The sequence below is a fragment of the Xyrauchen texanus genome, chromosome 40 (assembly GCF_025860055.1).
Source record: "Xyrauchen texanus isolate HMW12.3.18 chromosome 40, RBS_HiC_50CHRs, whole genome shotgun sequence".
In the NCBI taxonomy this organism is placed as follows: domain Eukaryota; kingdom Metazoa; phylum Chordata; class Actinopteri; order Cypriniformes; family Catostomidae; genus Xyrauchen; species Xyrauchen texanus.
In genome coordinates this window covers 10,329,065-10,352,254 of record NC_068315.1, presented here as the reverse complement: position 1 = coordinate 10,352,254, position 23,190 = coordinate 10,329,065, and the positions used below count along the sequence as shown (strand labels likewise).

General features: G+C 38.3%; 1 protein-coding gene across 4 annotated transcripts in view; it reads left to right on the top strand.

Moving 5' to 3' along the window:
- The window catches only part of LOC127633263 (RNA binding protein fox-1 homolog 3-like), a 569,814-nt gene that overhangs the window by 80,529 nt on the left and 466,095 nt on the right, over positions 1-23,190 (top strand). For all 4 annotated transcript variants that reach the window (XM_052112226.1, XM_052112224.1, XM_052112220.1 and 1 more), the window contains exon 2: positions 6,166-6,272. The gene's annotated coding sequence lies outside the window, so the exon portion shown is untranslated. The remainder of the gene's footprint in view (positions 1-6,165; positions 6,273-23,190) is intronic.

The window sequence follows — 23,190 nt, the reverse complement described above, 5'->3', positions numbered from 1 at the left end:
ATAAGAGCCACCTCAGGCCTTGACGTATTCTTAATTGAATCTCCTCGACTAGTTTAATGAGAAAGAATGACAGAGTCTATCAGGTAGAGATCCCAATGTAATGCATGGCTAATGGCGAACACAATCTAAAGTCTGAAAACCAATGTTTAAATGATGAGTAACCCAGCGACTTGTCACAATGACTGCAATCAAACTGAAGACAATCTGCATTTTTTTTTTATTTTGAGGGGAGAATTTGAACGTGTATATATATATATATATATATATATACCTGCTATAATTCCATTTGTCTGTGTAAATCACCAGGCTCCATTCAAGTGACATTGGCATCAAAGAAATCTCAACACATTTGCCGTTTATTGCAGATTGGTTTGTGGATGAAGGTTATATGAGGACAACAAGACTTTTTAGAAGCAGGGTGATGAATTTTTCACCGCGGTCTCACTTCACTGGATTCCAGCAGCATACCAGTAGGTGATGGCGGGGATGGGGGTGTAAAAGTATTGCGTGGCTGTAGGAGCTACTGCAGAACATGTCAATTTGTGGTGGTGAGCAGTGGCACGGAACTGATTGCCCCCTGGAAAAAAAAAAGGAATCGCTGCCACTTTATCTGTCCTGGTTCTTGTATCTGTGTTGAGTTTTTGGTTATAGGGTAGTAGGCTAATGAATTTCCATACTGGCCTAGGCTGGTTTGGTGGTCTAGCTGGTGGACCAGCAGAGCAATCCTGTTTCACTAGTAAAAATGCGAGGCTAAACCACAATAAGTTGGTTTGATGGTCTTAACTGGTTTAAGATGCAGCTGGTTCAGCAGGTATCCCAGCCTGGCCAGGCTGGTTTAATATGTGTGTTTCAGCAGGGCAGCATCTGAAAGATAATGTATCCTGGTTTTATGAGCAAGGTCCCCTTTGCCAGAACCAGCTCTCAGTCATCCACACTGGCACTGATGTCAGGGAGCTGTCATGGAAAGCGCAGTAGAGCACGAATAACATACATGTGTATAATCCTCATATCCCTTTACTGGATGATCTGGTTCTGCCAGCATGATAGCAAAATCCCAAAGGGCAAAAATATTTGCACAAATCAAAGTGTTCCAGGGAAAACAAAAGATTGTATGGGTTTGTTAAAACCTGTGACTCTAGACTGGAATATAATGACAATCTTCTTCACTAGTTTATCAAGTCTCACGTGTCTCAAGGATGGGTGTCTGCGCGTCTGTAAAACACTACATACACAAACCCAGTTACCTCAGCTGAGAGAGGATCTATTTTCAGTGCACTATCATTAGAGTTGTGCTAAGCCGGCATATTATTCTTTATTATGCTAATGTGTGGGTATTGTATCACAAAGTAATTGTACATTGCATTTGTGTGGGGCAATGTCTTTTGTATGCAGGCTATATGTGTGTGTGCACATGTTCAACCTTGAAGTAAATGTTTTCAAAAGTAAAAACAAGCTTCTTTCTTTAATCAACACTTTTTTTCTTTTTTTTTAAGTGGCTTATTTTCTTACAAATTTCTGGAAAGTTCATGATATCTTTATCTATAAAGGTTTTTTTTTTTTTTTTTGGGATTATATTTTTATTATATTACATTTAGAAACAACATAGTGCATGACTGGGGCAAGACAAAATTTATTTAGATTATGTTAACATTAGATATACCCAAGGCTGTCACTTATTGGACCTTGGGGAGTGGGGCACTAACATTAAAATGTTGCCCTGGGCTCACTGAATTTAAGCAATGGCTCTTTGCCTACTATTTATCGTATCAGTGCTAAAATAGTCACAAAGGTAAATGGATATTCTCTGTACAACTGATTGATTAATTTACTCTTTCATAACTAGCAACAAAAACTTGTGCAGCAAAGTGGAACATCAATACTCAGAGATACTAGGTGACAAGTTCATGTGACGATTATTAGGCTATTATAACAATATATTGGAGTTAGCTCTTCCCTATAAAGTTGTTACAGGTGAAAAAAGAATGTGGTAACACTTTACAATAAGGTTCCATATCTTAACATTAGTTGAAACATTATTAACATGAACTAACAATGAACAATACTTTTACATCATTTGTAAATGTTGGTTAAGGATAATCTCAACATATGCTAGTACATTTTTAAAATAAAAAGTTGTATTTGTAAACAATAGTTAATGCAATATGAACTAACAATGAACAGTTGTAGTTTTAGTTACTTGTTTGGTTGTTCATGATATCTAATGCATTAACTAATGTTAACTAATTTAACCTTATTCTACTGTGTTACCGAGAATTCTGTCCAGCTAATTGCTGAAGTGACCTACTGGCAAATTAATTATCATTCAAACTGGCTGTATAATTTCATTTGGAAATAAAATTATTTTTTCTTTTCATATGGTATGAACAAGTCTGTAGGCAATTGAATCGGTGAGGTGTGGCTGTACACAAAAGCGATAAAGAATAGTTTTCGTGTGAAGGTGCCCCCGTGAGGACAGAGCATGAATTATGATTTTTGTTGAGAAAAAAACACAACAAAGCTCAGCAATATTAAAATGCCAAGCAAATGATTTTTTCTGCAATCAACACTTTGCTTACTTTGACATAAACCAGAGAACGGTGCACTAGAAATACTCAGGTGAAAGACTTTTTTTCTGCAGGTTTCTCTTTTTATGCTATTCTGTACAGTAAGTTTGAGCTCTGCTGAAGTGCCTATCTTTGTGTACAGCCTGGAGCTGAGGCGCTTGACAGTTCATTAAAGAACCCTGAGATCGTCTGTCCTTATTTTTGGAAGGCATGTTGGAGGAGAGGGATTGTGCGAGCTGCCAGAATAGCGACGAGGGGCAGACACGGGGAGCTAAGGTGGAGCTTTTCTCAGCACTGGCATTGTGTTTCCAGGGGCTTCAAAGCTGTTTGCCCCAAAGCTGCTGGTTTTTGAAACACTATGGAGAACAGATACCTTGATCAAGCCATTGAGAAGACAGATTTGTGAGGAACAGAGGCTGTTTACAGCTGACAGCACCACAATTCTGCATATAGGAGATGTTGCAGTTAATGCTGAATTTAATTTAGTGAAGTGTAATGTCTGTGCCACTAGCATTACCAAACAGAATTACAAAAATGACTGTTTTCAAACTGGTTTCCTGAACCTTCCCCACCATCTTGCATTGGTCACCAAATCTGTCTCACACCATTGTTTGAAGCAGAAGTTGACATGTCTGGCTGGTTAGGTCGCCTAAACAAACGGTACCCACACTTTTTGGGAAAACAACTTAAAGATATAATGCATTTTTTTTCATTTAATGCATTTTCCAAAAAATACAAATAATACATAAATAAATGTCCTTTAAGCATTGTGTCCAATAACCAGTCAAAATCTTCCTCTAACTCTAGCATTGACTAGCATTAAGTGGATAGTCAAACAATTTAATTGGTGCAAAAGTTTGGATTTTAAAATCACATTTTTAAAACATCAAAATATCTTGTGCACAAAGTACGGTGCAGTTAAAAATGTGAAGTAGGAAAGCTTAACAAGAGAAATTGTATTCTTCTTGAGAACTGGAAGAAAAAGATCTCAGAAGTAGAAGTACACACTGTACAACTGTAGCAATAACTGTCCCAGGAGAATGACTGTTAAAGGTGTTTTAAGGTGAGAGTGAACAGTCTCTGTTTGGTGCAGTTCAAAAGCTGTGCAGACCTGAGCTGAAGGTAAGAAAAGAGAGACTTAAAGAAGACTTAATAGAACAAGTGTTCAGCACTGACTTTATGCTGGTACAAGAGCAATGAAGTTAATATTTGTGTTTGGGCAAGGTGGATAGCTGCCACTGGCTTGCTCCCTCAGGCTGCCACACTGTTTGAAAACCCTCTTCGTCAGCATTATCGGTGACCTCCAACATGGTTGCCTAAAAGTTGTTGAGTGGGGGTTGTGTTGTAGTTGTCCAAATGTTGTTGAGTGGGGGGTTTGATAGGTGCATATCGCGGCCCCCTTCAGCATATCGTGGTGCCGTTTTGCGGCCAGCCGTCTGGAAAAAGTCACGGTTGGTGCCCAAGTTGTAGCTTGTTGTAGTGACATGGCTGGACATGGATCGGATAGGTTGGCCAGTGGTCATTTTAGAACTGTATGATCTAATGTTGTCTAATCCATTTTCATTTGAATACTCTGTTTTCAGTTTCCTACAGTCACCGTTTTCCAAAGTCTGCTGTAAAAGACCTTATTCACGCTAGCATCATCTTTGATTTTTTTATGGGAATGACAACAAGACTGTGAGGGATAGACTTACAGCCTCTTCAGTGGCACGAAAGGTATAAAGCTGTATAAAGATCCTAGATTACATCTGATTTTCTACAACTTGTCTTGAGTTCTTTGTATACTGAATGTTCTTGAACGGATATTTTATCAGTGTTTTGTCCGCAGAATGATCCAAAAACAATTTAAACTGCAGTACAACCCATTGAAGAGACTGTAAGTCTATCCCTCAAAGCCTTGTTGTCATTCCTATTAAAAATCTAAGATAGCACTAGCGTGAATAAGGTCTATTGAAGCGTTTGAAATGCTTGATTATTTTGGTGGAGGAAAATACTGTTGCCTTCTGGATAAGAAGCATAAATGTATTAAAATCAGTGCTTTTTCAAATGAAAATGTATTGGTGTTGACATGGCTTCCTTTCCGTGTACACACTGTTATACAGAATGCTTCAATAGACAATTCTTTGTTAAAATGATAGTTCACCCAAAAATAAAAAATTCTCTCAAGATTTACTCACCCTCCTGGCATCCCAGATGTGTATTACTTTCTCTCTTCTTCAGAACAAAATTGAACATTTTTAGAAGAATATTTCAGCTCTGTAGGTGCTCGAATTGCAGTGAATTGCTGCCAAAATTTTTAAGCTGGTTAAATCCATGTGTTCAGACACAATATGATAGGTGTGGGTGAGAAACAGATACATTTTTATGTAATTTTTTGTCATAAATTCTCCTCCCTGCCCAGTAGGGGGCGATATGCATGAAGAATATGAATTTACAAAAACAGAAGAAGGAGAATGTGAAAGAAAATTGGGACTTAAATATTGATCTGTTTCTCCACCACACCTATCATATCGATTCAGAAGATATGGATTTAACCACCAGTTAAATTATCCACCAGTCATCTGGAGTACTTTTATGTGGCCCTTATGTGGATTTTGGAGATTCAAGTTTTTGTCACCTATTCACTTGCATGGACCTACAGAGCTGAGAAATTCTTGTGGAAATCTTTGTTTGTGTTCAGCAGAAGAAAGAAAGTCAACACATTTGAGATGGCATGAAGGTGATAAAATGTTGAGTGAATTTTCATTTTTGGGTGAAATAAGCCTTTAAAGTAGTGTAATAAAGCTAAACATAAAGTTTAATGCCCAAACACTTAATAATTGTTATTTGTAGAAATGGTGATGTTACAAAGTGGTAAAAATTCAACTGCCTCAACTTTTTTGGAATGTGATCACACACACACACACACACACACACACACACACACACACACACACACACACACACACACACACACACACTATATATATGTATATATATATATATTAGCATTTTCCATTCTGTCCCAAGTTTTTGGAATCGGGACTTACTATCTTTGGGGTAAAGAAAGTCTCATTTGTTGCATTCAATTTTTTAAAGATTGGTTCAAAATGTAACTCTCCAATGCTATTTCACTGTAAACTTGCTGTATCCGATTTACACTTTCTAAATGACAGAAATCCAGATGTATGAAAAGTCAATATTTCAGCAAAGAGTAAGCATAAAAAGAGGATAAATACAAGCGAGAAGTATTAAAGATGGCTAAATTGCCTAAAATAACGTATCTGTCTGTTTCTATGAGCGGTACTCTTTTTAACCTGATACAAATGCTTATGCGTGATGTGCATGTATATAGGGCTGGGCCCTGTCTCTAGATTTGTGGTACACCACTGGCAGTACATCAGCAATAGCACATACATGATTCTCCGGGCAGAATGGAATTATGGTTAGAAAATAGATCACAAAAAGCCTTTTCATTGTTTTGCATTGTTTTGATTATGGATTTAACGCAGCATCAGTGTTTGACATGATTTATGGCTTATGGTTCTTTTTGATACCAGTGCATATATTGTAATTATCTTCATATCGGTGTTCTTTTTCATCCGTCTCTTATTTTCTATAGAATCCTGTTCAGACAAGAAGAAATACTGCCAGTTGAAGCCTTGTCTCTGATAACAGTAGAGAGCATCCATACTACTTACTGGAAGAATACAAGACTTCTCTGATCTGGTAAGCATGCACAAAAAAGTAAATTTTCATTGCATGGACTTGAATAAACTCTAAGTTGCTATCCCTTACTGTTTAGAGTTTCTTACATAGTATCTTTGAAATGATTACACCAAATCTTGTGTATTTTGCAATACACCCCAGTTTTTACACCACCTAAACAACAGTTTAATCATATTCACCATGTCTGAGTTTTGGGCAAAAATGGATGCAAGACAAGATTTTAAAATGAATTCATGCAAATGAAGTATATAGCCTTGAACCCATACACACTCATAAAAAATACAAATAAAAAAAAATGTATGCGTGGAGGCTAGGTCCATTTTTTTCAGATGCTGAACAATTCCTTCAGAGAATGTAAAAAAAAGTGGAGAAGTGTCTGTAAGTGCACTTGAGATGGGAATCTCACGCAGAGCGACAGTCAAGTGCACAACCAGCTAAAAGCTACTCACAGTGAAAGACCCTCTTGAAATGTTTGTCTGGGTCTCGTAATTTTCTTGAATGCTATGATTGTTGAGTCATTCCAGTAATACAAACCTCTTATTAATACAAACCATTCATCTTTTCATGTGTGTTTCAAGGGAAACCATAGATTGTGGGGGAAGGGTTGCCTATGTGTCTGGAGTAGAACATGAGACGGAAATGGATGAGGTCATTAGCATTCCGACACAATGTTGGAGTCTGGTGGTGCAGAGGCATGCCTGGCTGCCTGGCACGGTAGGGCACCACAGTGGCCATTAAGGCAGCAGGGTTTGGGGGTTAGGGCCCATGAAGGGCACTGCCACCCCCTGCATGGGAGCAATGAGAGGCCCTGGGCAGGTGGTCTATAAGGGACAGTGGGCTGGAAGTCCAGGACAAATTGGTACTGGGAGGCTCATTTCCCAAACTCAGCATGAGGGACAGCACAGCAGCTCCATGAGTGTAGAGAGAGAAAAACACACACACACACACACACACACACACACACACACACACACACACACACACACACACACACACAAAAGACTCCCAAGGGCACCAGCATATGAGTGATGTACTTGCCAAGAGGTCAGTCAGTTTTGTAGCTCCCAAAGACACAATGGAACACTGGTCTATCCTCAGTGCCAGCTGTATCGTTTAACGTGCCACGTTGCAGGTAGGACAAGGCCCAGGCATCTCACATGCGTCAATGTGGTGCAGGTGGAAGTTGTGAATTTAGTCACCTGACAAATTAAAATTATGACGATTTTTGCAATTCTTCAACAATGAAAAAGTCACGTTGATGAATTTGTAGGTTATTGTATGAAACTGGTGTAACTGCTACAGGATTAGAACAGAGCCTTGAATAGGTTTTATTCGAGCTGTCGAATCACACAAAGACATACTGAAAATACATGTGAATGAAACATATACACAGTATATCATCCAGTCTTGGCTACAATCCAGTGTGCAGCCCCCTTAAAGCATCAAAGGTTACCATATATTAATATTTGACGGTATCTTTTGAACTTTAGCTAATAAAGTCTTGTTGCATTATTATTATGCCATACAACAACATTCCAGTCTGAACGTTAAACTACTGTGTGATGCAGCACAGTCACCGCTAATCAGAACATGTTTTATGTTTAATGTAAAGTTTTGAGCAGGATTTTGGACCAATAGACCGCAAAAGTTTTTTTTTTTCCATGGGCATGTGATGGGGAGCGGTCACAAGGAAAATCACACCAGAAAGAAGGTATAGCTTTCCAAAAAACATGTTTAATCCAGCAGAGGTGCAAATGTGCAAATAAATATGTTTTAAAAGCACTCATAAAAACAAGGTTACATAATTATTTTTTTTTATAGTCTAAAAACTAGCCCTGTTTCTGGTACTAAGTGCAGTACCTACAGTACTCCCCTCTCTAAACAATGGAGGCTAGAGTATATTTGCACTCAAGCAGTGCTACACTTGTCCATGTATTCAAACACTCATCGTCCATATCCTCCCCTCCCTCTTGTGGCAGCTGGTTTAAATATAATTTTTATATTAATTATAATTTCCCGCCTTTGCTAATTGGAGCAAACCATTATTTAAATAAAATTAACCCTCACCTCTCCATTCTTAAATACAAAATCTTTGAATAATTACATAACAATGAGTTCAAATGAGAGTTAAAAATGAAACCAATAAATAAAATAATTAGGATGAATAAAAACATTTGCACTATTAAGCCACAACATATATATTACAAAATTGAGAATAAAACAATGAATAAATCCTTTGAACACAGTAAAACTGCGTGATGGAGACCGATTCACAGGCTGTCCATCACAGGGCATATACATTTTTAAAAATATCTTAAAAACTTTTGAAGCCATCAGCTTGTGTTATTTAACCTTTCATTTTTTTTAGAAGTCATGTTTAATAGTGGAATTCCTGGTGAAGTAATACACTACCCATGATCCGGAAGATAAACACTCTACAAATTAGAAACTTGCATCATGTCCAACAAAGCACACCAAACAAGCACTGAAGCAACAGCCTGCTCGCACGATCCACTGTTAAAGATGCAAATGAGTCGGTCTTCCTACATTCTCGAACTACTTCTATATTTATAAATATCTGAATAATTTGCAATAAAATTTTAATATATTGTTTCTATACTTACAATCAACAACTTAAAATCTTGTCTTTTTGTCTGATTTTCATATACTTTTTCCTTTGAATCAAAGTTTTAATGGCGTGATTAATCTCGGAGCTGGTTAGTTTGGTTCATGGCTTAGAACTCTTTTATAATGTGTTTTATGACTTGCCTATGGAAGAAATGAATGGGAAAAATACTTCCAGAACCAAGATGGCTGAAAAAGTTGACGAGCATCTTTGCACTCTTCTGCTACCCAGCACAATGCTGCAGAAATAGAAACAAAGCTATCGATAAAGTGTCACCCATTGCTTATCTAGGTTGTGGCTGGTTAGAACAAAAACTCTGAATAACATGGAAGAGAAACATTTTATTGCTTGTTGCTTTATGGCATCACTTCTGTTTAGAACATGGTGTAAATCAAAGATGATGGCCATTGTGAGAAACAAAGAATTACTAATGCACCTAATATAAATTATTTAAAGTGGCACAGCATGTCCCCGTCACAGTCGCAGATTGTTAGCACAAAAAGAGATAATCGCTTTTGCCTTTATAACGTTTATATACATGCATATTTAAAATATTGTGTTTAAGGGGTGGATTTACCCCTGTCTCTTCAGCCTATTGATGAGTTGAATACATTTACTAGCAATTGTTATTATCAAAAGGTAACCAAAGCGTTTTAGACATGTGCATTTATTCTGGTTATGTTATAATTATGAATGTTACAAGTCATTTGTGTATTTGACCTCTGAGGTGTGACTGAGGGTCTGACCCATGTCAGGGATGCAGATAACAGTCCTTTCTCATTTAGCCCGGCTCCTGGAGAACAAATATACATCTGGAAAAGGCCTGAATCCCAGTAAGTGTGTCTCAACTTTGAGAGAAAAGATAGCCTTTGTTGTGTTCTGTCTAATGATGTCATTAGAGGGATTGTTTGTAGTTTTGAGAATCATGTGACTAAGTCAGAGGAACTAGACGGCAGTTTATCTAAAGAGAAGACTCACCTCTGTCCCATTTCTGCTTACCAACTTGACTTAGTGTTTTAGAAATATAATCATTCACGTAGTTAAACAGAATGTCTTGTGAGATGATGTTATTCAGTTGCATATGCCTATAATTACTGTTGTTTCTGTAATCTAAGTTAGTTCGAGGATAGATCCTCAACTCATTTTCTCTTTCTGTCTATTGTTTTTGGAAATGTGGAAAAATGTGTCTTCATTAAACTCTCTCGCTCTCTCTGTTGATTGAAACTTCAACTCTTCCTTACAATCTCTATTTGTAGCTTGTTCAGATAATACCGAAGTAAAATTGAATTAAAATTTGCAGGTGTGGCACAAGGCCTGTTTTTCTGTCTCTCCCTCAGCTCATACATGTCTTGCATGGGTCATATGCAGGGTTACATGTGATTTAGGGAACGAGCCATTGTTAAATGTTTATTTCTTATACATCCTTGCCAAGACACGAGACATGGCCCCTATGTATCAACGCAACAGTTCCAGTGAATGACATTTATTAATCTTTCTCACACCTGTCAGACTGTTTCTAAAGGCTGTTAAAGTGAAATCCATCAGAACAAATGCAATTCAGCATGCTCAAAGCCATTCTGGAAGAGGTAGCCCTGGGAATGCGACATTTAAGTGGATAGCCGGGTCTCAAACACAATCACGAATCCAGGTCGACCAATCTGAAAGCTGATTGCTACATAATGTTTCCCTGCCCTTTCAAAAGGGTAATAAAATAAACATATTGGGTGAAATGCCCATAAGTGATGTATGATTTATTTATTTATTTATTGACATTGAGTTGATAAAATCCAGCCAATGACAACTTTATAAACCTATAGGGGAGACTTACTTTGAAAGCCCTTCATTTTAGTTATACTTTCTTTTAATACTTTTTTGTTTTTGTTTTGTCGGCAAAGGACAAGCCCGTTATCAGTCTTATGGCAGCAGGATTATTTTTCTGCATGACACTTTTGATAAGTGGATGGAGGGGTGTAAATCTCACCTCTGCTGTTGGTGAGAGACTGACCTGTCATTCACTACACAGATTATATACCTGTGCTGGCAGAGATTAAATGGCACTTCAGAATTTGTATTCTTCGCTCCTATGTTTGAAGAATAGCTTCCCCATTTATTTATTTAATCACCCTAATCTCGCTCCAAACCCATATGACTTTCTTTATTCTATTGAACACAAAAGACAAAAAACCTTCACATGTCTTTTAACATATTATGAAAGTGAATAGTGACTCTGTGTGATCAAGCTTAAAAATGCGAAAACATAGAAGCACAGTAAAAGTAGTCAAACAAAGTGATTTTATGGCTTCGAGTCATGCACATGTTGTATTTGCTACTTTTACTGTGCTTTTTTTTTGGTGCTTTTTGCCCTTTTTAAAGAATGACAGCCTGGAGTCAAAAGTTACTTTCATTAGACTGCAAAGAGCTTCAGATTTGTATGTATTTATTTATTTATTTTTTGTATGTTCCATAGAAGATAGTAATGTAGATCATATGAGTTATGAGCTACATTGGGGGAATTAAATAATGACTTAACTTTCATTTTAGGTTGAATTATTCTTTGAAATTGTTTCTCTCCTTGTTTTTGCCTCTCTTTGATTGCCAAACCATGAATCAATTACTGTGTTCTCAAGTTTGCCGTTATCATTTGTTTGCTGAATATGCCATCTAGTGCATGAAAGCGCAGACCCGATTCATAAAAGGACATGTTTGTTCACTCACAAGATCTATCAGTATTTTCTGTCGATCCTTGAGGGTCCTTCAGGGCACGCTGCTCCAGAAATGTGAATCTCTTACTAAAGCTTTGCCAGGAAGCAATCCTTTTTGTCCTCAAGCTTGTGTTTACAATCTGGTAGTGGGGGTATGACATTATATGTCAAAATCCTCTCAGCCACTATACAGGCATAGCTTTTATCATTGATGCTTTTGAATATTGATAAGCATCTGACACAGTTACACACCTGTGCCTGAGACACTTCCAGTGTTAGGGAAGCTTCATTAAAACTGTAGTTTGCCAACCTACAAACCACTTGGAATTTAAAGTAGTTAAATAGTTGAAGCTATTTGAGGGGACAGTGTATTTTAGATAATTATAAGATATACAATTAATGAGTTAGCTGGTACATGGTCCAAGAGCACATTAAGGTTAAACATATTTTGCTTGCTGGGCTTGAGATCAGGGACTTTTGTGAACTATTGCGGGAAGACTTATATGAATAATTAATGAATCATTGACTCTAATGTTGAACCAGTTTGTTGAGTTTCTGAATGTGTTCATTCACTAAAATTAACTGTCTGAATAAACCTATTCATTAAAATAAATCAGAGTCATCAGACTTTCCTGGAGATTGCATTTGTTTCGCTCTGTTTTAAGGCTGCACAATACATTGTGACATAAAAAATTGCAATGTAGCGTTTGGTCATGCTACAACATTCCTTGTTGGAAAAATTAGCTTGTTATTGGAAAATCAACACTGTTTCAAAAACAGCTGAGTATTTAAGTTAGTAGTAATGCTTTTAAAAAGTTACTCTCCAACATTGGACACTTCCTTCGTTAATTTGTTTTCTTTTGGACCTTCAAAAAGGAAAGACTGAGAGTGCAACAGACAGAAAAGGGGGATACGGTTGTTATTTGGTCTGTCTAAGCCCAGGTCAATTGTCCTGTCTGTGGTTAATTTCTTCTTGTCGCACATAGTGTTCAGGCATTAGTGGCAATTAAGCACAAAGGCTGGCTCCAGATGTGTGATATGGTACAGCTAAAGTGGACACACTGGTGCCCATATGGTTCGAGTTCTCCACAGCACTGCACTGGTGATATTCTGAGCTTAAACATTAAAGCTGAATTCTTATGACAGCAAACAGACACACATGGTCACCGATGCATACATATGGCCTTTGAATAAGAAAAAAAAATCCTAAATATGCTTCTATGCATATTTAAGCTGTGGAAAATGTACATTCCTTCATGCGGATGTGGACTCTTTTGGCAAAGCATTGCTTGCACAGCCTGTTCCACTGGCAGCCCTACTGCTGACGCTGTCACCTGTCCATGTGGTTGAAGGTGATTTTGTTAGCACAGCTGTGCTGGGGAACTGGCGTGGCTCGCCCACATTTGTCCTTCAATTGGGATTATTGTTTGGGAAAGATGAGCCAATAGCTGTATGTTTTGAATCTTGCCCTATATCTTAACCACAATCTATGAAAAAAATAAACCTGCTGCGGCCAGGTGCGGTATGTGGTAGTTTATCAGGAAGTCTTGCAGACTTGAGTAAAATTTAAGATGACATTTATTTAATGAATATGAAACAGAAATGTAATGTCTCACTTTTGCGTAAGACCTGTCTGGTGGTCTGAAGAAGTTGTACTCGGATCCGTCAGATCCTGCCGGAGATTGGAGGCAGGGGCGAAGAGCCTACGCCCGTGCAGGACGGGACCCAACTGGTGGGACGGTGGATGTTGGAACACACTGAACCAGCAATGTGATAGATTGTAAGCAGACTTATAAAGTGATGGCTGACGCATGATTGGTTAGGAGTTACCTAGCTAATGGTGCAATGATATACAGCTGCGAGAGTCTTTCTGCTAGAACTACGCTGCGCCTACATTTATCGCAAGGAGCAGCGCAATGCAAGACCCATATTTGTGCAAACTTTTCGAGCAAAAAAAAAAAAAAATGTTTGTTAGGTTTAAAATGATGAAAGAATAAATATAGAGTTAGTGGAACATGTTATTGGTTTGTGTAAATATAACTTGTGGTTACTCTGCTAGGACCAGGGGCAGACTGGCCATAGGGAGAACCGTTACTTTTCCTGGTGGCAGCGACACCCAACAGTTCTGGCATTGTGTGGGCAGGTGACACTAGCTTTGATATTTTGTTATCTAATATCTTAGTTGTCCAAATACTTTTTAGGGCCACCACTGCACTATATGAACTGTAGAGAGTTTCAGCAAACAAATGTGTTATATATCTTTGAAAATTATTGCAACTTTTTCACTTTTTGTAAATACATCCTTCCAGATATAATGGAATAGAGATACATCTAAAACAAATCCACCCCTAAAAAATAGTTATAAAATAAAATGTAAGCTGCAACATTTGGTGCTGTTGCAGTCAGCAGTAAACATATTAAAAATTAAATTGCACCTACAGGCTTTGAGGTTGCATTTTTAATCTGCAATCTCAAAGATTTATTCTTGATCACACTCTCTCACGATTCTAAGGTGGTACTATCAGAAATGAGGTCAGTGGTATAACTGTCAAAGTATGCAAGCAATTATATTATAATAGTAAAAAAATATATTGTAACAAGTTTCACAGCATGGGCAAGGAGGAGTCAGGAACTGGCTGAACAGCAACATAAACTTTAATGACAGAACATAACATAAAAGTGCTTTGCAGCAAACAAAGCAAAGAAGCACACGCACAACACGTGCGTCTCTCTCTCTTGAACTGTCGTCCTGGCCCCTCCTTATCTCTTTCCCACTGATTAGACAACTCAGCGCCAGACGTGAGTCATCACGGCCCCAGACACGCTGTCGCCTGGTCCTTGGCAAACTGGGCAGCGGTCGTCCGCGACACCGGGCAATGGCACTGGACATCGCCTCCTGGCAGACGTCTGCGGCTCCTCCGCCACCTGACAGCTTGCAGCGAGCTCCTCTGCCACCTGGCAGATGGCAGCTGCTTCTCCATATCCTGGCAAAACTAGTTTCACAGCATGGGCAAGGAGGAGACGAGAACAGGCTGAACAGCAACGTAAACTTTAATGAATATTACTCTAACATAACATAAAAGTGTTTTGCAGCAAACAAAACAAAGACACACACAACATGTGCTTCTCTCTCTTTTTCTCAAACTGGCGTCCCGACCCCTCCTTATCTCTCTCCCGCTGATTAGACGCCTCTGCACCAGGCGTGCATCATCACGGCCCGGCCACACCCTCTTCCTCATCACATATATATTGTAACAAATATACATCAGTTGTGACTGTGTCCATACACACATACATGGCTGACTGTCATGTATACTGTATGTATCCCATCAAAGATATAAGCGAGAATGTGTATTGTAGTTCTCTCGTGAGTAATTTAAGATACATTTTTGGGGGAACAACTGCTATTTTGCAGCGTGCCACAGAAAAGTGTAATGTGGCATAGGTTTTCATGAATTGATACTTCTGGCAAACTTGGCTGAAAGCTGTTTTGGTAATGCTGCTGTGCAATGGATTGAGGTTGTTTAATTGTCTGTTGGAGAAGCTATTTGATAAAATTAGACCATTATAACTTTATGAAGTCCCTTCTGTGTTTTTCAGGATCCGGTTGTTTCATGTCACTTAACAGATGTTCAGTCAAGAGTGCAGTTTTCAGGCTTTAATGTGGCTTTTTACAGCTATATAGCACATGTTTATTAGCTTACATGTTTATGGCTTTGGTCTTCTCATGAATTTCACAGAAAAATGGGCACTGAGGTCGGACACTTATTTAGCATCAGAGAGCAATTTAAGTGGACACAGATGTGCCTGTGACACTGGCCAGCTGCAATGAACAATGGTTTGTCAGACTGAGACAACAATTAAAACAACAGCCAAAAATGCACATTATATGTAGATAATTGTTTCCTGAACAATTCCATTAACTATTCGTTTAGTAATTTTCGAGTAGAAATATTTGGCAATAAGAAATGCAGTTCATACCTTCATAAATACAATTCAACAATTGGTCATAGTAGTAGATAGCTTATAGTTGTAGTAGTAGTAGTAGTAGATTGCATATAGTTGTACAGAAACAGAAGGAGTATTTTTGTACTGTGTTTTGCACGCATTGGTGGAGGAATGCACCTTAGAGGACTGTTAACAGAACCAAAAATAATGAAAATAATTAAGTTCTTGTATTGTTCATAAATGGATCTGGTTCTGAATAAAATACGGGTCATGGTTCCCAATTCTTAATATCTGTTGTTAGAAGCAAAAACCACAAGTTTCCTCTATTATTTTCCTAAATTAAAGGTTTACATTACAATTTGTCCTAATTACAATAAAATTGATAAAATATGTACGCAAGACAATGAAGCTGTAATCACATGAATGTCATTTGATAATGCTACAATGTGTGGATAAATGAACCACCTCACCCTCTGCCCATTGGCACAGTGGTCCTTTGAGGCCTGAGCCATATGGGTGGCTGCAAATGGACGGTTTGAGCAGAGGGAGCAGACGGTGGCCACAGCACTCCTCTTTGGCACAGTTGGCATTGTGGCACCAGATGGATCCAAGCGAGCGCTGCTTAGTCAGCCCACTATCTCTCTCAAGGGGTCTGGGCCCTCACACCTAGTCTGGACTGCCAATGGCAGCACACACCCACCTGCTGGTCTGCACAGAGCAAAGTTAGGACACAAGAAAGCTGAGGTCTCTATGGCCGAGGATGCAGTTAACAATTCAATGCTTTATCAAATCCAAGGTTCCATGGCACATTTTGACCTATTGGTTTTCATGATATTGCCATATTTGCATGAACAAATTTTATCTTATGAGTTACAGTATTTTAGAGCAGAGTATAACTAGAAAATGTTATATCCACCTCAGATATTTATTAGATTTTTCCACAACTTTTTAAGATTGAACAAAAGAGAAGATTTTTGGTGGAGAATTAGCCTCAGTCACCATTAATATATTTTTTCATACAAAAAAAGTGAATGGTGACTGAGGCTAACATTCATCCTAAAATCTCCCTTTGTGTTGCATGGAAAAAAGGAAGTCAAAGAGTTAGTAATGAATACATGGCTTATTTTGAATGGCTGTAAATAGAGCAATAAGCTTTTTGAAGCCAGATGGTATTACACCTACATACCAACAATGTCCAACTGGGACGTGCTAACCAACTATATACCTAGACCAATTAGTCTTAATTAATGGGCAATGAAACTATGATTCACCAAAGAAAGTCCACTGATCATCTATTTCAACTTTCTCTCATTCCCATAACTGTGATCATTGAGAGGCACGATACCAAGCTCAGAATGATCCTGTGTATTGTTTATGAGGATGGGGGCTTTGAGCCATGCTTGGCATCACCTGAGCCTCACCTTGATTTTCAACACAGTACTTTAGCATGTGCTTTGGGCAGATGCTGGAACACAACAGGGCATGTGCTATCGATAGGGGGGAAATGGTACCTTGCCGCACCCTGCCAACTCAATATTACATTCAACTTTTACCACAATATGCTCCCTTGTCATCGCTCCGAGGGAAATTTAGACATCACTTTTCATGTCTACCTCCCCCCTTCCCTCGCACACCTCCACTTATGAACCTTGCATATCAATGCACTTGGGTGCTGTCTTGATTGATGGCAATTAGCATTTGTTAATGATAACAGATGTTTGCGGTGCCAGGAGGCTAGTACCTGCCGCCCTCTCCGCCATCTGCCTTGGGCATCAGGGGCCTGGCACAACAGCAGGCTGGCACAGGATAGTAAGAAGGGTGTAGAGGGGAAGACAAGAGGAGGGGTTGTACATTGTCGTCGCCCCCTCATTATTTGACACGAGGAGCAGGGCCAAACTGTAGGGGGTTTCCTGTGAACTCTGTGTCACCTGGTGTACATTTGGAAAGGACACACAAGTTTTGTGGGCATGTATTATTTATTAGGCTTTTAGGATTCAGACATGTTTCAACAGCGTTTGGGACTGCACTGCACACATTGAGTAATAACAGAAATAATTTATTTTAGGGAACGCGTTGTTACGACACAGATTCCTGCTCGCAAACAATCTACAAAAGTTTATATCTAGGGATACGCTGAACAAGTTTCTGTGCCCAACATGCAAACTCAACTGTCCCTATGTGATGCAATATCATGTGGGTGTCAGTCCTACCAAAATGTATGGATGGATGTGTTTGTGTGTCAGCTGGGATTCGACCAGAGAGAAGCCACTCACCAGCTGGCTTGTCGTCGCTCTGGCCAGGTGGTGTGCGGTTTGGAGATCGGGTTTCCTATTCCAGCACAGGCATCGGCCGGTAAAATTCAGTTTTAAAATTAAATTCATTTCCCTGTCATAGTGGTGGTATTAAAACAACAGTGATATTCCTCAACTGCAAACAATCACCATAAAAGAGGTAGATTAATTCACACAGAAAGCCATATGTCCTCACACTCTTGACGGGCTGGGTTCCACACTCAAACCATTAGCCACCACGTCTGATGCATGCGCACCTTTATTATTCCCCACAGGCGAGTGACATCATCTGGGCTACGCCTTCTGTTTTCATTAGTACTATCCCTAACTACCTCCTAACATCCTTCCCCCCTTCATATACACGTCATATACACGCAAACTGCAATGAACCCTTTCCCTGTGACATTCGATTAGACTGTGGGAAAGAGAAAACAGGCACCCTTGACAATGTGTCTGCTATAATGCCATCTTCACTCTTGGTCATCTCCTTTCTCTCCAATTCAGCAGTTACATCTGGTACATCAAAATACAGCAAGAGAGTTTTACAGTTTTTTCTGAATTGCTAAATCACATTTCCTGAAAACTTCAACCATTTTCTCACAACTTTAAACACAAAACCAAATCTTCAAACTAGATTCACAAAACCCCCTGACTCTTCTGGCAAAATCAAACATTCTCCTCAAAACCATTTCATCTGTTCTCAAAATCAAACAATGCTTTCATATCATACACAAAGCAAGTCAATATATAAACACTACAGAGTATTCATTAGACATTACATCTGAAAATGGAGAACACAGTGTACAGGGCATGTAGTTACAGGATTTTAATTTTTTTATTATTGTAAATAGTAAGCACATTTTGCAACTGCTGTTAAAAATGTATAGTAATCCCAACTTACTATAAAGTTAATATATTATATATACTGTAAGTACTGCAAGTTATACAGTATTTAAAAAAATATATATATATATATATATATATATATATATATATATATATATATATATAGCAAAAGAGGCAGAACACAGAGACAAAGGATTCTTCTTTTGTCACGCAATAAAGAGAAAACTTGTCATACTAATTACCATCGTGCAAAGCTAGATTGTAACCACAATCAGTATGTGTTACAAACACGCTACAAAAGTTTATGACTAGGGTATATGCTGAACAGGTTTCTGCGGACAACACACAAACTCAACTGTCCCTATGTGTTGCAATATAACATGGAGTCAGTCCTACCAAAATGTATGGATGGATGGATGCGTGTATGTGTCAACTAGGAGTCACCCAGAGAGAGGCCACTCACCACTCATCGCTCTGGCCAGGTGGCGTGCGCCCTGGAGATCGGGTTTCCCGTTCCACCACAGTGGAAAAGTTCAGTTTTAAAACGTTTTCATGTCATAGTGTTGGTATTAAAACCACAATGATATTCATCAACCACAAACAATTACTGTAAAAGAAAAGAGGTAGAGTAATTAACACAGAAAGCCATTAGTCCTCACACTCTTGATAATTATATATTCCACACTCAAACCACTAGCCGCCACGTCTGACAAATGCACGTCTTATTCCCTAAAGGTGAGTGACATCATTTGGGCTATGCCTTCTGTGTTCATCAGTTCTATCCCTAACTACCTCGTAACAGCATTCTGGTGCCAAAAAAAAAGCTTGCCTGATTGCAACAATTTGAATTGAAAGAAGGTGTCTCGAGACACTTTAAAAAAAAAGTTATTTTAAAGTTGTCAAGACGTTTCAAAAATGTGGCTTCTGCACAAGATGCGGAACAAACAGCAAGATATGGTGCAATGGCCAAAGGCTGACGCAACAACGCGTTTGGTGAGAATGGCTCCTTAGAATATAATTTGTCCTGTGACAGAATTTTGCAGAACTATGCTAGAATTAAAAAATGAGAGACTATTTACAGTAATAATCCACATTTGACTGGACAATCAAAAAACTTTAAATTAAATATAAATATTAAATAAATATTTTTGGCCGTTGCAGTGTTGGAAGAGTTACTGCATTTTGGTTTTGTAATGTGGTAGGGATAGATGTGGAAATATTGAAATATTGAGCATCTTGTCGCCTAAAGTCTTTTTTCCAGTGATTGTATTTGTTTGTGCTGGTCTTTGACCACTGTGTTAGATCCAATCTTCAGCTGACTTCAAAACTTTATGGGCTTCAATGTAAAAGTTAATGAGCAGGCCTGTGGTTTGATGAACTAAAGTTGCCGTTACCTCTCATCGTCTGAAAAGGAAAGATGAGGATCATCTCTCAGTGAAGACTTTGACTGGACTGTTTTCTTTTTGCTTATGTCAACTGATTTTTATTTCTTCTCACAGGCAAAGCACTAATTCTGCATGCAACTGTGAGTTCAGCTCCTTCCCTTGTGCACTTTATAAGCTTTCCCTCACTCGTCTATTCTTCTGAGACTAATATCTTTAGACCTTTTCAAGATGAGCTACTCAGCTTTGCACAAAGTGAAGATTTAACATCACAGGAAGAGGTTTCACACTTATATAATTCTCGTTTTCTTTTCCTTTTTTTTTTCTCTCCCTTTTCTCCAAAATCTGGCATGCCCAATTCCCAATGCGCTCTAAGTCCTCGTGGTGGCGTAGTGACTCGCCTCAATCCGGGTGGCGGAGGATGAATCTCAGTTACCTCCGCGTCTGAGACAGTCAATCCATGCATTTGATCACATGGCTTGCTGAGCGTGTGGCATCTACGCACAACTCACCACATGCCCCACCGAGAGCGAGAACCACGAGGAGGTTAACGAACATGTCTCTACCCACCCTAGCAATCGGGCAAATTGGTTGCTATGGAAGTCTGACTGGAGTCACTCAGCATACCCTGGATTCGAACTTGCGACTCCTGGTGTAGTAGTCAGTGTCTTTACTTGCTGAGCTACCCAGGCCCCCATTCTCCTATTTTCTTAAAACTCTGAGATGTTTCAGAATCCCCAGGCACATTGTTCTTGTTGCGTTCAACTAGTGACATTAATTTACTTTTACTATTTGCTCCTGCAAAAGCTCTGTGGTGTGATTTTGTCTATATATTGTCTTTTAGAGTATTTTCCACTGATAAAGAAACAATTGGGTTTTTCTCATCCTTTTGGTCTCACTTAGACAGTGTTTCAGTAGACCCTAACAAAGTGTCAGTGTGTGCAACATAAACTTCAAACTTAAAAGGTGTTCACAACAACAGCAATTTGCAGTGACAAACTGACAATCCGCCTCCTGATACAGTTGGATACAGCAGTCGAGAAGGACAGTCGAATAGCAACAAAAGGTACAGCAACTTTGTGGCAGTTAATTTATTTGGTTTGTTTTAGTATTTTTGGGCTGCCAAAGTTAATGGATAAACTGACAATTTAAATATGTTTAACATTATGATTTTTTTTTTTATTATTATTGTTATATAGAATCTTTTGTTTTTACAAGGTGGTTTGTAAAGGTTACAAATGTAATAATATAATATCAAACGAAAACTAAAATTAATTTGTAAAATCAAAACAATTAGTTTGTGTTCATTTTTATTAAAAACATAAAAAACTGTATTTTTTGTTTTTCCAACAATGTCTTTATTTTCTATTTAATTTAACAGAAATATTTTAATTTAGTTGTCATATACTTCTTGCCGATTAAATCACTGTCAGTATGAACTGCCCTTAAGGGCTCAGCTGTGGAATATAATTGACAAATTGTTGGTAGTAATTTGTTTTTTGATTAATGTTATATTCAGCTTTTATTTATTTAAATGTTTTATTTATCTTGTTTTTTTTGTACAATTTGGTCATATTTCTGAATTTAAAAGGTAAGAACCAGCCATTGAATAAAAGGAAATAGGCTAAACTCACATGATTTCACCATGTATCATGCATGCTGTAACATATGCTTTTCATGTGTTTCACATGCAGATGTGGTAGGTGAGGGTTCAGTTCACCTTTACTCACAGTAGATACAGGGCTGTTATATCTTGTCAAATTCACTCAAGAGGAAAACATTCATATGTATCACACCTCTCTGTGAACAGCCTCACACTCAAACATGGTCCCTTTCACACGTCTCACTCACCCTTATTTTTCGCCGTGCAAAATCAATACTCTAATCTTCAGCCCAGCCCTTCTCAACAAGTCTATATTTCTCACAACGCTCATGTAAAGGTGACCTCTGTGAGCCATTGGTATTAATATATTTTCTGTTAGCATTAGCCTGTCCAGTAGTGCCAGTTCTAAATTAATTTTATCCATTGACATGCTTCCATCCATTCTCATCCATCCACATCCGGCCATCCGTCCGTCCAAGGGTTCAGTAACTTAAGAAAATGAACTAAACTTGATAATACAAGTCACCTTGTCATGAATGGCCTCAATGGCTTACAAAACACCTAAATGAATTCTTCATGTTATTTGCAGAATTCTTTGTTTGAGCTGTTCTTTAACAGTTTACTTTGCATATACGATGAATGTGCAAATTAATTCAAAGTACTGGGGCATCTTCAAATTGACTTTGGCTTTGTTTGAGCTCATTGTGAGATTCGACCAGCTCAGTAAACATGCTTGAATGAAGGAATTCTTCATCTGTCACTCAAAAATGTAATTAATGTACATTATTCTTTTAGAAATTCATAACCTTGAGCCAACACATACAAATGAGAATTGAAAAGAATGATTTATTGCACTAATCTGACTAAGATGAAATGACTGTGCTGGCACCATGGGGGAGGGCTTCTGTGTTGGCACAACGCTTCATATGATGTTGTTACATATTGAACATTGTTTGTTAATATTGACATAGGAAATGGAGTTCACTTGCTAAAGTGTCCAGTAGACCCATAAGTAAGATGTCGTTGGCTAGATTACTGCCCTTCATCTTGATTTTATAAATGTCCTTCATAAATACAATATTTCTGGATGTTCTGGTGGATCTTGAGATATGGAGGACACACAAACATGTACCCCAAATGTGAATGTTGCTTGTACAATTTATTTTAGTAAATTGAGCTAATGTAACACTATTTTAAAATTGTATCTATACAACCTAATTTCATTGTCCTTTTTTAAATAGAAGTTTACTGGTAAGGTTATCCATTTGCTTTTATTATTATATGAATAATGGGATTTCCATTTCCCAACATGCTTGAGACTTTCTGTTCTGTTGGCGCTTTGGGGGTTACCATTGTGGTGAAGAGTGCATCTTGACTTTATATTAAGGACAAATACATTAACTTTTTGTTTTACTTCTGGAGTGTTATACTTTACTCAAAAATCAATTACTATGCAAATACCAGTGGAGTAACCAGTCTCTTCTACTTTACACCTGCCAACAGCATACAATAGCTATATA